This window comes from Equus przewalskii, chromosome 22 (genome assembly GCF_037783145.1).
Source record: "Equus przewalskii isolate Varuska chromosome 22, EquPr2, whole genome shotgun sequence".
NCBI lineage: Eukaryota > Metazoa > Chordata > Mammalia > Perissodactyla > Equidae > Equus > Equus przewalskii.
In genome coordinates, this window is record NC_091852.1 from 22,564,017 (window position 1) to 22,580,141 (window position 16,125).

General features: G+C 39.4%; 1 long non-coding RNA gene across 1 annotated transcript in view; it reads left to right on the forward strand.

Annotated features, from left to right (window-relative positions):
* The window catches only part of LOC139078525 (uncharacterized), a 46,071-nt gene extending 34,453 nt beyond the window's left edge, over positions 1-11,618 (forward strand). Inside the window, exon 2 of the long non-coding RNA XR_011531521.1 lies at positions 11,474-11,618. This is a non-coding gene — a long non-coding RNA (uncharacterized lncRNA). The remainder of the gene's footprint in view (positions 1-11,473) is intronic.
* The last annotated feature ends 4,507 nt before the right edge of the window (positions 11,619-16,125 follow it).

Here is a 16,125-nt window from a genome sequence, read left to right on the forward strand (position 1 = left end):
AAATATATATTTTTTATATTATATATATATGTTTGTAAAAGATTTGGAAAATAAAGTTAAGGAATTATCTCAATATTTTTTAAAAATTGGAGAGAAAAGAGAAAACTAGGAGGTCAATCCAGGAGGCCCACCATCTTACCAATAGGGTCCAGAATAGAAAAATGTCAAGAGAAGTATTAAAGGAACATTTTCTGGACCTGAAGAACCTGAGCGTCCAGACTGCAAAGGCCTGCTGAGCATCCAGCACAATACATGAGAAAAGACTCACCACCGTTGTAAAATTTTAGAACACCAGGAAGACAGTAAAAGTTTGAAGAAAGGGAAAAAAACAGGTCACATATAAATGGCCAAGAATAAGAATGGCAGTGAATGCTATTACCCAGTGCTATCAAGATAGAACACAAAGGTTTTCTGATATTTAAGATCTAAAAAGTATTTGCCTCCCCTGCACCTTTTCTCAGGAAGTCTTCTAAAGGATGGCTCCACCTAAAGCAATGAGGGTAAACCAAGAAAGAAGCAATGGGATCCAGAAAGCAAGGAATCAACACAGGAGGGAGATGAAGGAAATTCCCTGGGTAGAAGTGAAAGTCAGTCCTCATATGACAAGTGGGCACTGGTGTAGAAAACAAACAATTCAGATGAAACTAGAGGACAAGGATAAACAAGAGAGAGAGCCCTATAAAAAAAATCCACTGACTTTGTTCTGGTAGATTTGCTTGTGTAGAAAGTTATATCAAGCGCTGTATTGCTGGAGCTTGGGAGTACGGACGCAGGAGCCAGACTGCCTGGGCTCAAATCCCGCCTCTGCCACTTATGATTTGATGCAAGTGAATTAACCTCTATGCTTCCGGTTTCCCATCTATAAGATGCAGATCATATGTACCTACCTCATGGAGTTATTTTGAAAATTAAATACATTACTATACTTAATATGCTAAAAACAGTGCTTTGAAGATTATGGCTGTGGGAGAGGCTGGGAAGACAACAGTATGTACAGAGAAAACATTTTTTAAAAAATGAGCAAATTATCAGCTCTAGGAAAAATAATTGAATAAGAAAGGAAACATAATAATAACAGGCTCCTTGACTCAACAGTGAATATTCCATTGTTAGAATAATGCAAACACTGAAAATCATAATATAACAAATTGGAAGGATGAAGGAAGGAAAAAGGGATATAAGAGAGAAATCATTATCTATGATAGGAAGTGAATAGAGGTAGCATTCTATTTAGAATACAGAATTAGATATTAAAATGAATGGCTAACCATGTTTAGTCCTGAAAGAACAGGACATGGTTAACTACAGCCATTTGGTTACTAGAAATAATGAATGAATGAGAGAAACAAATATATTTATTTATGTATTTGCTTATTTATTCTTTAAAAGGGGATATAGGAGGATCAGAGGCTGTTGCAATAATTCCAGAGCACTGACATCCAAGAGGCACCTCAAGGTTAGGGGTCGGTGGCACTCTGCACCATGGGGTTTGCGTTGCTAGGGAACAAGGCTGGGAAAGGAGGAGCTACCCTATTAGGGCATTCCATTCTACAGACACAGAACCTGGGTCTCCCTTATCCTGGGAAGATTCTTGTCCTGTCCCCTGCAGGGACACTCTAATCCTAAAAAATTATGGGGGAGAACTTCTTTTTGACTTCCACCACCTAGGACGTGAGTTAAGTTTGGCTTGACACTACAACCACTCCTTTAAAAAAAGAACAAATTTTGGTTTGAAACCATATTTTCTAAAACAGAAAGTCATGATACAAAAGTGATATTTAAAGGCACATGACTGACATCTGCGTAAAGGGATACATTTCTCTGTTGTGCTCTAAAATTAAATAGATGAAAAGGATTTTGCCAAGGAACAGCTGGAAGAATGAGAGAGAAAGCAAACAGGTTGCCCACGTGAGGATCAAGTGAAAATGAGACCTGAATTTGTCTGGGCTCATGGGATGTTTCAAGGCCAAACCAAGTTGTGAATACCCTGATGGTGCCTGCCAGGTGTCAACGCTGGCTGGCACTTTTCTGCCTCAGTAACCCATCACTAGGATTTGCCTCCATCCCTGGAGAGGCTTCTTTCTTTGTGGTACTCAGCCCCCACACTGTCTTTAAGAGCTGAATAAAACCACAAGACTAGCCAGCATGGAGGAAGTCATTTTATTAAGCATGTTCCTGTCTGGGGGACAGATGTGTTGGAATTTCAATGAAGGAACTGAAATTTCAACAGCTGAGCTAGAGACAGCTGCTCCAGAAACCCAGAGGGAGACCTAGGGTGCTTGTGTTTTGTTTCGTATCTTGGCAACACTCCTTGTTGCTGCTGACCCAGAGCAGAGGCCCAGCTCCTTTGGGACGGACCCTTAGACAATCATATTTCCAGCTGTGTCTGGAAGAAACAGTGTGATAAAGTCACAGGGACTCCTTACTTGGGTCATAGAAACACCAAGACATCACCTGAGAATAAAATCCCACATAAAATATAAATGAATGGACATTTTATGGCAGCCACGGAAAGTATTTTTTAGGAAACAAAATGCAGATGAATCTTTTTTTTTTAGAACATCTGAAATTCTGGTTAAATAGCCTTGGATTCATAATTTCGACAATAAGCAGGCACACTGAATTTTGGGTTTAATTCCTTAAAGCTTGTGCCTATAAAGTGAATCCATGCTAGCCACTTTTTCTAGAAAGTATCTGCATTGATTTTCTCACTTTTTCCTCCTCGTTTAGAGCTATGGTAAAAAGCAGATTGAAGAAGGGTAGAAATATTTATGAAGTGCCCATTCTGTTCTGGGCATTGTGCTAGAAGCTTTGCCTACATAATCATAAAAATTATAATTGTAAGCCAGGAATTATTATTATGATACCAATTTTAAACATGAAGAAACTGCAGCTCAGTTTAAAATATGTCCAAATCGAAAATCACAAGGCTGAGGAGCAGCAGAGCTGAGATTCAAATGAGGTCTGCCTGAATCTTAAATCTATGCTCTTTGCATCCCAAACATGGACCACCGTTTTCTCTTATGCAGGAAGGCAGCACTGCCACTAACAAAATATTACATTCCATTTACTCATGGAAGTCCTATAGGACAGTCCCATAAATTCAAACTGCAAGAAAGAATGTGCTTGTCTCTAGTTTATCGATTAAGATTCCTGCTGCGACACATTTCTCTATTTTGCCAAGTATTTAAAAATCTCCATTATTCGTTGCTTCTCATCTTGCCCAATGGAAGTTGGCAAGCACTGTTATCCTCACTTAATAACCCAAGTTATCCAGGGAATAGCCTGGATTAGAAGCTATGATACCCGAAGCTCGTGGATAAGCGCTCTGAGTCTCCTGTCTAGACTCGATGAATAATTCAGAGGTCTATTTGATGGAAATCCAGTTAGGAGTCTGGCAGATTTCATGGCTTCAGAGCTGTGGCATCCCGGGCACTACTTGCCTCAGTTTCCTCCTATCTCTTGGATTGCTTCTCCTTAAGGGGAATTCTCTTATTCCCTTAGCCTTTAAGTGTTGGTATAACTCAAGTTTCTGGGCCCAACCCTCTCCTTGATCATTCTCTTCATTCATTCAGCCAAAATGTGTTTGAGCTCCTAGTACAAATGCATGTCAACTGCCTACTGGCTTTCAGGTCTGTTTCTGACTCTTCCCCTGTTCTGCTCTGTACTACAGGCTCCCTTGCCCTCTAGCTTCTGGTTACTTATGGGAGGTATGGCGTAAAATTGGAGGGTGGGGGAAAAAGGAAGAAGGCCAGATATTGTCCCCACCCCTTTTCCTCTCTTCCTACCTCTCTCCCCTCCCTCTTGTGCAGCTTCGGGTCCTGGTCTTATTGTGGTTCTGGCTCCTGTTAGACAATGGGCTCCCTTCCTCCACTGAAGCCCTAGGGGTGATGGCAGCTACCAGCTGCTACCAACTTGTGGGGTGCTCATTGCTTCTTGTTTGGCTTTCCAGCTTTTCTATCATCCTTTTACCCAATTATCTGTATTAAATCCCATTGGCTTGAAAGACCTAGAGGACTGTTTTCCTGGCTCTGTCCTGACTGACATAGACAGACAGCATTCTTAGTTACAAGCTACAGAAACCAACCCTGACATGTTGGCAGGAAAGGAATTTATCACGAAAGATATTGGAGAGATCAAAGAATCTCTGAGAAGACCAAAGAACCAGACTTAGAGATCTTAAAATCTCCAAGTAGAACTGTTTGGGTAAAGCCATGCTTGAAGTCTTGGGTGGCACCACATGTGTCACCAACAGTGGATTCTGGAAGCTACCATTCACATTGTTGTCTCTGCTACCATCTGTCAACAGAAGTAATCCTGGGCATTTCTTTCTTCTTCATGACATTGGCTTCCAATTTAGAGAGTGGAGTGGCTGCCTCTGATTGGTGAAGCACAGGTCATGTGCCCATCGCTGCCTGCAAGTGTATCTGAAATGTTCAGTTCCTATCATGGGAGATGGGCTCTTCATAGGCAGCAGAATTCCCTACATATAGAATAAGGATTTGGATGCCCAGTAGACATTTGAGTTTGAGCAGACCTTGAGACAAGGATTCAAGTGTAAGTGGTTTATTCGGGAGTTGGGTAAGCGAGGGCAGTAAGAGAGGAGGAGGAGATCAGATAGAGAAGATAAGGAAGGGAAAACAGCCAATGGAGGGTAAATTATCAATTGAGTTATCGCCTTGCGTAACTAGAACTAATCCTCTTGGGGACTCTGGGAGCCCCAGAGGACGACATGCCTCATAGTCATCCCACCCAAGGGATGGGAGCTGGGATATTTATCTACCAACTGTATCCCACACCACTGAGAGCAACTGGGGTGGGATTTAACTCCTCCACACTCCCAGCCTCCTTCCTTCACGTGTGAGCTGAGTGGGCCTCAGCAGCCACAGAAAACCTTCAGGCAAATAAATGTGGGGACTGACAGTTGAAAGTTGGGCAGGTGTAAGCTGAAAAGGTAAGGGAGGGAGGCCATGGCAGGGCGCCAACCTGCAGGGGAACAGCAATGGTCCACAGGCACTAGGAACAGCTGAGCACTGAAGTTACAACAGTGGACAAGAGAGAAGCATTTCTGGCCTCACTAAGCTGGTGGTCTCAAGATTGACATGTGTGAACAGGCAAGTACAACACAGAGGAACAAGCGCAGCAACAGAGGGAGCCTAGGGAGCTAGAGTGAGACTTCTGGCCTCTATGACCCAGGAGGAGGGGATGACCTCTTACTCATTTTTGAATCCCCATTGCCTAGGATGATACCTATTCAAGTCATGTTTTCTGGCCCAATGTACTGTCGGGCACAGTCCCGGTGTGTCACATTCACTGTCTGTTTCTCACTATAACCCAATAAGGTAGGCATGTCCTCATTTTACAGGGAAGAAAGTTAAGACCATCACAATTACTCCTACCTGCTTGGCCACTCCCAGCCATTCTTCATCTCTCAGCTTTGACGTAATTTCTCTAAAAGGTTTGCCTGCACGGTGTGCCCCACTTCCAAGCCTGGGCTATCCCTGTCATAGGACTTGTCTTCTGTATCGTAACTGAAACTCATTCTTGTGTATTCTCAGGAGCTGAGGTCTTTGACAGCAAGAACTATGTCTGTTTTGTTTAGCACTGTACGCTCAGCATCCAGGCTAGTTCTGACACATTCTAGATGTGCAAACCTCATTTACACTGATTATTTTTTGAATGACTTCAATATGTGAAGAAGGCTCAGGGACGTTGAGTAACTTGACCGGTCACAAATCTAAGAGGTGGCAGAACTGAAGCTTGAACTGTCATCTGTCTGATCCCTAAATATGTCCTATACTTTGGTAAGCATTAAGCACTTTACCTGTCTATGGCTACTAGAAAATTTAAGTTGGCTTAAAGGCTATTTTAAGGTCAAAAGTAATGGGGCAGGAAGTGTCTAAGAACTTCCCATAATCATCAGGCTGAGGGATTACTAGCAGAACTCTAGACAGAATGCTAGAAGAAAGATCCTAGAGTCAAGGACCCATAGTCAAAGCTTTGGCTGGACGGGACAACCTTTAAAATACCCCCTAGATTTAATATTCTAACGTTTTTACCAATCTCTAGGTAAAAGGAAAATTGTTCCTTCTAGCACCAATAACTAATTGGCCTTATTAGCTTAATAAACCAAAATAATTTTAAAGTATTGGGGATAAAGTGATTTTTAAGGCACCTGATGTGGTTTTTCATGATCCTTCAGACTTCGCAGAAAAGTCATCTCAAACTTCCAGCTGCCAGACATACACCTAGCCACGTTCAAAATGAAAGGGAAGAGAGCGGGTCCAGCCTGGCGGTGTAGGGGTTGAGTTCATGCTCTCCACTTTGGTGGCCCGGGTTTGCAGGTTTGGATCCCATGCGTGGACCTAGACCACTCATCAGCCACGCTGCGGTGGTGACCGACATACATAATGGAGGAAGATTGGCCCAGATGTTAGCTCAGGGTGAATCTTCCTCAGCAAAAAAAAAAAAAAAAAAAAAAAGAAAGAAAAAAGAAAGAGAAGAGGGAGGCATGGTTTGGAAACCCTCAAAGGAATTCTTCTGCCATATTTACCGAGTTCTCTTTCCTTTATTTTTACAAAATCAATGAGAGCCATTTATCCTCCATGCATAAACATTCCACATTTCCTCAATGCTAAAATGGCCAAGAAGCAGCACAGATTTACCAACAGCTTTTCGGTACCAGGGGGAGGGAGTGGGAGGAGGAGGCGGGCAGTTGGGAGTTGGAACAGACAGGAAATGCTACAGGAACTGTTCACAGAAAGTATGATGTACACATCCTGATTTTAGTGTTAAAATGTGGCCCAAAGAAAGTCTTAGAATTGAAAAAAAAAATGCTCATTAAGTATAAAATCTTCAAATGGTATTAGCGAAGAGCCTACACATTTTGTCCAAATGAGATTGCTAGACAGAACCAAAAGATAGTGGGAACAACAAGAAGAGGTTTCCTGTAAACTACAGTCTGAGGAGGTAAAAATTCATTTTTAAATTTTCTTGAAGCATGTAAAGCATTTAGATTTGTTTCTGAAAACTAGTAAATTGAAAAATTACCAGTCCAATCCATAGTTACATATATAATAATGCCGGTGCTTTGAAAATTAGCGTGAGCTTTCTTGGTTAAAAATTGAAGTGGATCTAATTTCCGCATTAGCTCTTTTTCTTCTGGAGAAAAATATGTCTGTGCCCCACCAGCTTTTAAATGGAAATCCATAAATGCAGCAAATCACATGAACAGTTCATCAGTCATCCTTTGACTCGATCACTGATTCAGAAACTCTGAAGTGAACACTGGGTTGTATTTCATCTGGTTCTCACCGCTTCAGTAGCTTCCAGCAGAGTCCTGCTACAGCGCCCACCCACAGGGTTGAAATGGCAGCCAAAAGCAAAACATCTTCGTCAAAGGATAAGCATTTCACGAATCCCTCAAGGATCTCAATATATAACCCAAGATATGACAATGAGAACCAAGAGCAGGACAGACACTGAATATATATACAAAGTTAAGAGAAGGTGCAAAGGAAAACACTAAGATCAAGAGTACATACTCTGTTGCCCCCTTCCTCTGCTCACAGCTGAGCCCTAATCAACCCCAGAGCCAGATGTATCCTCAGAATCCATCTTAACACATTTCTCCATAAAGTCATTCCAGACAATTGGGAACAGAACCAAGATAGAATTCTTTGCCCCCATCACTGAAGACAGAATATTTCAAGCCATGGATATCTCCCGTACATATTGTACCCTGGCTACACTGAGCTATTCACCCATTCTTGAATGTGCCAGGCAACTTCAAGCATCTTTGCTTTTGTTTATTCTGTTCTCTCTACTCAAGAATATCTTATATCTACTCCTTTGCCTGTGGAAATCTTATTTTTTGTTTGCGGCTCTATACAACAATTTCCACTTCTGTGAGGCATGCCCCATTCATGACCTCTAACCATAACTAATTGTTTGTAGTTGTTCATTTAGTCACGAGTTCCAGATAGTGGAGTCTGGGGAAGCTAAAGGGAAATGTCTACCAGATAATGATGATCATGATCATTATTATTATATAGAGCATTTATATATAAAATATATTTAAGCCCAACACAAAGCTAAAGAGAGCAATAACGAGATTTATGAATTGGAATTCCTTACCCCATTTCTTTTATAAAGCTGTAGGTTCTACTATAAAGTGAGTCAATATATAAAAGTTTAGTGTAAACCTGAGTTCCTATTGTAAAATGCAACAAGGACAGAAATTTGAACATAATATCATTTTGTCCTGAGCTATAAAAACTCCTATTAAGGTAAAACATCTTACCTCACAAAAAGTGTTTTAAGAAATAGCGAATATTGTAGTTCAGTCATTCCCACGCTGGGCTGATATCCAGATTCATAGTGGAACTTTTGAAGAACATAGATTCCTTGTCCTCACAGTAGGCCTGTGGGTCAGCATCTTTGGGGAGTGGGACCCAAGAATTGGTATTTTATAAAAGCTCCCATAGGTGAACTAAAGAATAACCAGGCTGACTGTCTTAATTGATGGTTTTTTATAATTAACCATCTGAGCTAGGGATATCAGTACGTGTTCCTTACGAGTACACGTCAATGAACATAAACGTTTGGGCGCCCAATATTTGATTCCAGTCATGCTGTCAATTTCAGGGAAGATACAAACAGTTTACTCATTTTAGTATTTTGGCATTGTAGTTATGGGAGAAAAAGGACTGCTAAAAGTTTCAAGTCTTTAACAAATTTCTGGAAAACAAAATATTGACTTATCTTCAAAGAAATGTCTCATGGTTTTCTTCAGTCTAAACAAGAAAATATTTGGGGGGAAAACTTTGTTAAAATTCAACATGACTGATTTATCCAAACATGAATAAAACTGTTTTTCACACTTTAAAAGACAGTGTGAAAATCTTTTTTTTAATTTTTTTTCTTCATGTCAATTGCCAAAAGAGCTTAGTTTTTAAGATTTCTGTTACATGATGACCACATCTTCTTAAATAAGCAACGAACTTGGGTATGTTCAAAAAACTAAAAATTTACAATAACAGTGTTTTTAAAAATTGGAATCCCTGAGGATCTAATTTACAGCTGGTTTGGAGATAACAACTCAAATCCTAAGATAAAAGGAGGTTCAAATCTAGTGAACCCCATTAATTGGATGTTTTCTGACAATTCTCGAAGTGCCACTCTATGGGTTATCCACACATACCTGGTGCCCAGTCTCCTGCTAGTATGTTCTATGCGTGTGTGCCCCACCTGGAACCAAGGACCTTGGGGACACAAATGAATGAGTTGACTCAAACTCTAACAAATAACACGAGAAATGCATCTGACTCCCAAACAACACATTACGCTCAACACAAATTAGTATAAAGTATGGCTGGTAGGTAAAAGGAGGACGTCAACGGCATTTAAGAGCAATATTTGAAATTCCATTGCAAAACATTCATTTTCATGAAGCTCCTTTCTGTGCTCTTTTTTTTTCCCTTTGAGAAATAAGCTTAGAGACAAAAATAACATGAACCCACCAACTTCTTGAGTCAGACCAAGCAATGGTAAACTTTCACCATCCCTGTAATGTGTCAATCTGCCTTTGAGGTTAAGATAAATTTCACAGTACACAGCGAAATGAATTTGAACCATGGCTGTGCTAGGCATGGGAAATATAATACTAAAATTCTTCTGGTTTCCTACATGAGAATTTATAGCTTTCACAACACATGAATATGGTTTTTGGAGTAAAGGTAAAGTTGCAGTCCTCACATTCAGCTGGGCAGCTGAGAAGATCTGGGTAACTTTCCATCTTTGCTCTACAGATGACATCGAAAAGCAGAGGATTTATTGTGTCAGGTTGTATTTTCCATCAATGGCCATGTTCATATTTCTGGTCCCACACAGTCTTGCAGAACTTGCTACGTGTCCATTGAGAGGTAGAGTCTATTTTTCTTCTCCTTGGACCTGGGCAATGCTTTGAGACTATCTTGACTAAGAGAATGTAGAGAAAGTAATGCTGTATGACTTTCAAGGTTAGGTCATTAAAGTTGATAAGCTTCCACCTGGTTCTCTCTCAGGACGCTTGCCTTTGGAACTGAGCCACCATATGGTGGGGAAGACAAGCAGCCACACATAGGGGTTCCAACCACAGTCCCATAGTGGTCCCAGGCAACAGCCACTAACAACCACCAGACTAGGGAGTGACTGCCCCTTCAGATGATTCTATCTTTCAGCCTTCCAGTCACCCGACCTGATGCCAAGTAGAACAGAGACAAAATGTCCCCACCAGGCCCCATCCAAATCGCAAATCCTTGAGCAAAACAAACACTGTCATTGTTTTAAGGTATTGTTTTGTGGTGGTTTGTTCTGTAGCAACTGGAATACTCATCAAGTATCTTGAATCTATTTTATCTTCTGTCAATAGTTTGTCACTTTTCACCAGGAAAATAATCATTTAGTGATAATTCCCTCCACAATGATTCATATATTGTGGTATCTGATTCTCTCATGATAACTGTCTTGTATCCACTATGTATTTGGTCACTGTTCGACCAGCATCATGTGAGAGCTAAGCTTGGTCAACTTGGGCAAGGTGAATTCTTTCATTAAAAATTATAAAAGTAGGGGCCGGCCCCGTGGCTGAGTGGTTAAGTTTGCGCCCTCTGCTTCGGTGGCCCAGGGTTTTGACAGTTTGAATCCTGGGTGCGGACACGGCACCACTCACCAAGCCATGCTGAGGCGGCATCCCACATGCCACAACTAGAGGGACCCACAACTAAAAATATACAACTATGTACCGGGGGACTTTGGGGAGAAAAAGGAAAAATAAAATCTTTAAATCAGAAAAAATATTATAAAAATAATACTCATGAAAATTAGTAAAAATGAAAAAGGAACGTCCCACTTTGTTGCCTAACTTACCCTTATCAAATCCAGTCTGTTTCCATCCTTTCAGAACCATCTCTGCTTCTCTACGTCCTTATTCACACACACCCTTAAGTACACATCTTAGACATTTTCCCCTGTAGATCGTGAGTTTCTTTTCAGTATGTGGTTAAAGCAAGCCTATTAGTGATAATTATGATCAGGATGTGAAGATGATGGTGATGGCTGCCATTTTTTGAGCTCCTACTATATGCCAGGCAATGTTGAACATGGAAAGCTTGAAATTGGCTATGGTGGGATGATTTATAAAACAGAAATTGGCAAATATTAAAAATAAGGGCTTTTGTTTCTGAAAAGCAGTTGTTAAATTTACCAGCAAGGATCATGTTTGTCTTTGCTTATTAATACATCTCCAGCACCTAGGACAGTGTCCAGCACGTGGAAGGTTCTCGGTAAATATCTGCTGAATGAATGAACGAATGTTCTAATCACAGGCTCAGACAATATTCCAGTTAATGCCCTTCTGAAATGAATGGGACCTACCAGTTTTACGAATGAGCATGCTTCCAAAATACAACTTCTATTTATTCTTTGTTTTCAGACCCTTCTTTATTTGGACAATTGGATTACCCTCTCTGAGTCACCAGAGCCAATGACATAACTGAAGCATGCAATTCACCGGGGAGCACAGTTACCCAATGGTCAACTTATCATGATAAAATAAATTCAAACCTCATAACAAAAAAGCATCCTTTCTTCCCTCATCTTTTTTGCCAGCATTTGTCATACTCAAATGTTTTTTCAGGAGTTAGCTAGTCAAGAAAAATACCAGTAACTTCTTTAAACAGAAATGGTGGGAGGGCTGGTGGGAGATGAAGAAAGTGGGAATAACGAAATATAAAAAGAATAGGCATCTAGGCCTCATTGTCTGTCAGAGGAAGAAAATCATACCTCAAAGATGATTGCCTCCAAAGTTAACCAACTACGCAGATAAAAATAAGCAACTTACGCACTTTAGGCCTAAAGGAGTCAAGACAGCGTGCTAATGATCAGGTAGGGGACAAAGGCACTCCTGAAGAGCAAAACTCTGGACATTATTTAATCATCATAACCTGCTCCAAGTTTCAGGTCACTGACAATCACTATGGTTTGTAGAATGATAGATGCCTACAAGGCACTTCCCCAAATTCCATCTCTACTTAAAATGCAAATGCTTTCCAAAGCAGTTTTATCTTTTCAATTAACTACCTTGTGGGCTCCAAGAAATTCTTTTGGGTCAGGCTGAACACGAAGGAGATGAAGGATAGTGGTATAGATATTGGTTTACTCACCAATTATTCTTTAAGGCTGGTCCCTTCCAAAGCTGGACTAACAAATGGGCATTTAGTTGAATTCTTTTTTTCTTTCTTGTTATTTTGCAAAACTCAAGAAGTATTAGGAATCTCTGCTCTGTTTTCATGAACAAATTCACTAGGAAATTATAAATAATGGTGTGGATTTTGTGAGTCATACATCACCACTGGAAAGTAGGTATTCTGTAATTCCTTGCTTCTGAGACATAAGAATTTCCACCTCTGAAAACGCAGCCATCATTCCGGTAGCATTTCCAAAATCAAACGCAGTGGGAAAACGCAAAGAACTCAGGAGAAAGCCTTGTATTCCCCCTGTAGACATCAAAGAGAATAAAATTATGGGAATGTCTAAGAAAATTTCCAGCATTCCAAAGCTTTTTCAGATCAGCAAAATAAATTAACTTATCAAGAAATTTTAAATGAAAGAGTAGAAAAAGCAGGGGGCATTGTGAAAGTCTAAGTATGAGTCAATATTAGAAAAACCTATTAGTATAATTCACTAAATTATAAGTTAAAAGAAAAAACAGCTTTCTCCTCCTCCTCATTCTATCCCCCTTTCTTTCCCAAACAATTCAGTCCAAAAGCCATAAGCTGGAGCCAAGAAGAAGGGGGAGTGGGTTGGAACTTGAGTGGTATGAGAAGGGCATACACAGGGGAAAGAGCAGTGGTGGTGGATGGAAGACTGGTTTTACACAAGGACTTGATCGCATAGATAACTATCTTAAGGATAATAGAAGGTTTCTTATACTCAGAAAAGGGAGTTACAAACATGGAAAGGGAGAAAACTGGAATAAACCTATGAAGTTGGATTGGAGTAAAAGCATCACTATAAACCTAGGGCTTTCCATGGATGGACGGATGGACAACATGGAAAATCACATAGACGTAAACATACATATATTCTCTAGCTTAGTCTAGCTGAGAGGGGCTTAGAAGCAGTGACACCCCAAAAGCAGTCAATATACTTTAGAGATCAACTCGTGGTTTCTAAATATCATTCTCCACCAAGAGGAACCAAGGCTTCTTGGAAAAATGGCTGATTGCAGGGTTAGGAAAGGCAGAATACAAGATGAAACTGGAGCATCTTCTTGTACCAGAGAGTAAGGAAGCATTCAAAGAATAAGAACACAGATACCAGTGTGAAGGGGCTCCTGCTGGTCAAATCAGGGATAATTTGACACCAAAATATGTTATTTCAGTAACGGATCATAACATGACAAATCAATGTGAAAACATGGGTTCACATTGATATAAATAAACAAACAAATGGCTCATGAAGAATGGAATATTCATACCCTTTCAAAGTAACTGTCCACAAAATAAAATTTAAGAGGGAAAAGAATAACTTTACAGGAGAGAAACCTGATGATAATCAAGTGATCAAACTGAACTTTGGGACAAATCAAAGTTATGTACCACTTGACAAGATACAATGAGAAGAACACAGTATCCTTTCTATGATATTTCTGACCAAGATGTATAACCTGAATGTAATCATGAGGAAACATCAGACAAACTAAAATTGAGTAACAATCTATAAAAGAACTGGCCTGTGGGGCCAGCCCGATGGCATAATAGTTACGTTCACGCGTTCTGCTTTGGCGGCCCAGCGTTCGCAGGTTCAGATCCTGGGTGCACACCAACACACCCCTCATGGAGCCATGCTCTGGTGGCGTTCTACATACAAAATATGTATGTGGAATGCCATAGATGTTAGCTCAGTGACAATCTTCCTCAAGCAAAAGGAGGAAGATTGGCAACAGATGTTAGCTCGGGGCTAATCTTCCTTATAAAAAATAAAAAAAGAACTGACCTGTAATTTTCAAAAGTGTCAAGGTTGGGGCCAGCCTGGTGGGGCAGCAGTTAAGTTTGCATGTTCTGCTTCGGCAGCCCAGGGTTCGGCAGTTCGGATCCTGGGTGTGGAGCTACACACCGCTTGTCAAGCCATGCTATGGTAGGTGTCTCACATAAAAAGTAGAGGAAGATGGGCATGGATGTTAGCTCAGGGCCAGTCTTCCTCAAAAAAAGAAAAAAGTGTCAAGGTCAGTAAAGCCAAGAAAAGACTGAACAATTTTTCCATCTATAGATCTGTACAATTGTTCTGTACTGAAGGAGACTACATGACAAGTAGGCAACATACAATTCTTTTCTTTAATAACAGCCTTATTGAGATATAATTCACATCTACATGTTTGTTAAAAACTCCAACCCCTGGCTGTCAGGAGCTGGAACGTTTGGCAGAACTTGAATGGGATCTAAGGATTGCATGATAATAATATATCTATCAGTGTTTATTTCCTGGTTTTGATGGTAGTATTTCAGTAATGTAGGAGAATATTTCTTGTCTGTAGAAAACAAACACTAAAGTAGTCAGGGTTGATGTGGTGTCATGTCAGCAACATCCTCTCCAATGGCTTAGGAAAAACAGTTCTTTGTACTATACTAACAACTTCCCTCTAAGTTTAAAATTGTTTCTAGAGAAAGAGAGAAAGAGACCACATTCATATAAACAGATGCTAAAGACATTTGATAAATTTCAGCAATTACTATTGATTTTTAAATTGAAAATATCTGAATAAATGGATATTTCCTTAAATATGTATTTGCTTTGATATATATCTCAAAACAAAAGCCAGTATCATGCTTAATAATAAAACATTAAAGTCAGGAACAAAACAAGGATGCCCATTACCACCATTATTATTTAGTATTGTTCTAGAATTTCCAGCTAATACAACAAGACAAGAAAAAGAGATGAGATTCAAACTTACCTTAAATGATTCAAATGAATATGAATGTTCAGAAAGCTCACCAGCTGAGTAACACATACACAAAAAACATAATTTTCCTATAAATTAAGAATAATCTGATAGAAGTCACAATCCAGAACACATTCTAGTTATAATAAACACAAAACTAAAAAGCAAATAACTGGGAAAATTATTTGGGATACATATTCTTTGCACTAAAATAACTACTACAAGCCATCAAGCCATTAGGAAAAAGAAAAATGCCCTAATACAAAAATGATCAACAGATATGAAAAGCTAATTCCCCAAAAGAAGAAATTAAAAGGCAACAGACAAGTGAAAAAATGTCCAATCTCACTAGTAATTAAACTGCAAAATAAGACAATGGAATACCATTTGTTTTTGTTCTTCAAACTATCAAAGAATTTTTTTAATGATTATGGGTGCAAGTGTGTAGAGAAATTGGTACTCTTACTTTTGGTGGTAATATACACATATTAGTACAACTTTTCTAGAGGACAGTATGACAAATATAAAATAAATTGAAAAACGTTAAATAGCCTATCTTTTAGTTCAGTAACTTCACTTCTAGGAATTTACCTTCATCAAAAATGTATAAAAAATTTAGGTTCATGGATATTTATTAAAGCATTGATTATAATGACACAAAAAATCAGAAACAAATGCCCAACAACAAGGGACTGGTTGAAAAAACTAAAAATTTTGATATGAATAAATATTATGTAGCTAATGAAAACGTGTGAAACATGTTCACAAGAGATAGTTCAATGTCATTGCAAAATGCCATTGACGATACATACACATGCCTATGCGTAAAAAAATTGGTGTATATATCTCAACATGTTAATAATGGTCATTTTGCTAATTCACATTTTCCAAATGTCCAATATTTATTTCATAATTAGAAAACAAGATATCACAACTTTTTTTTAAGAAAACATAAAGAACTCCAAAAGTGCTAGTTGAGTCAATAGCAACCAGTGAGAAAAACATGGCTTTCTCTTATCAACCAAGTTCATTCTGAATCTAAAGTCTGATTTGGCTGCCAAACAACCAAGATGATTGAAGACGCTCTGGCAGAAGCAAAGAATCAACAGCCAGGTTGGTATCAGACCCATTTTACTCTCTGA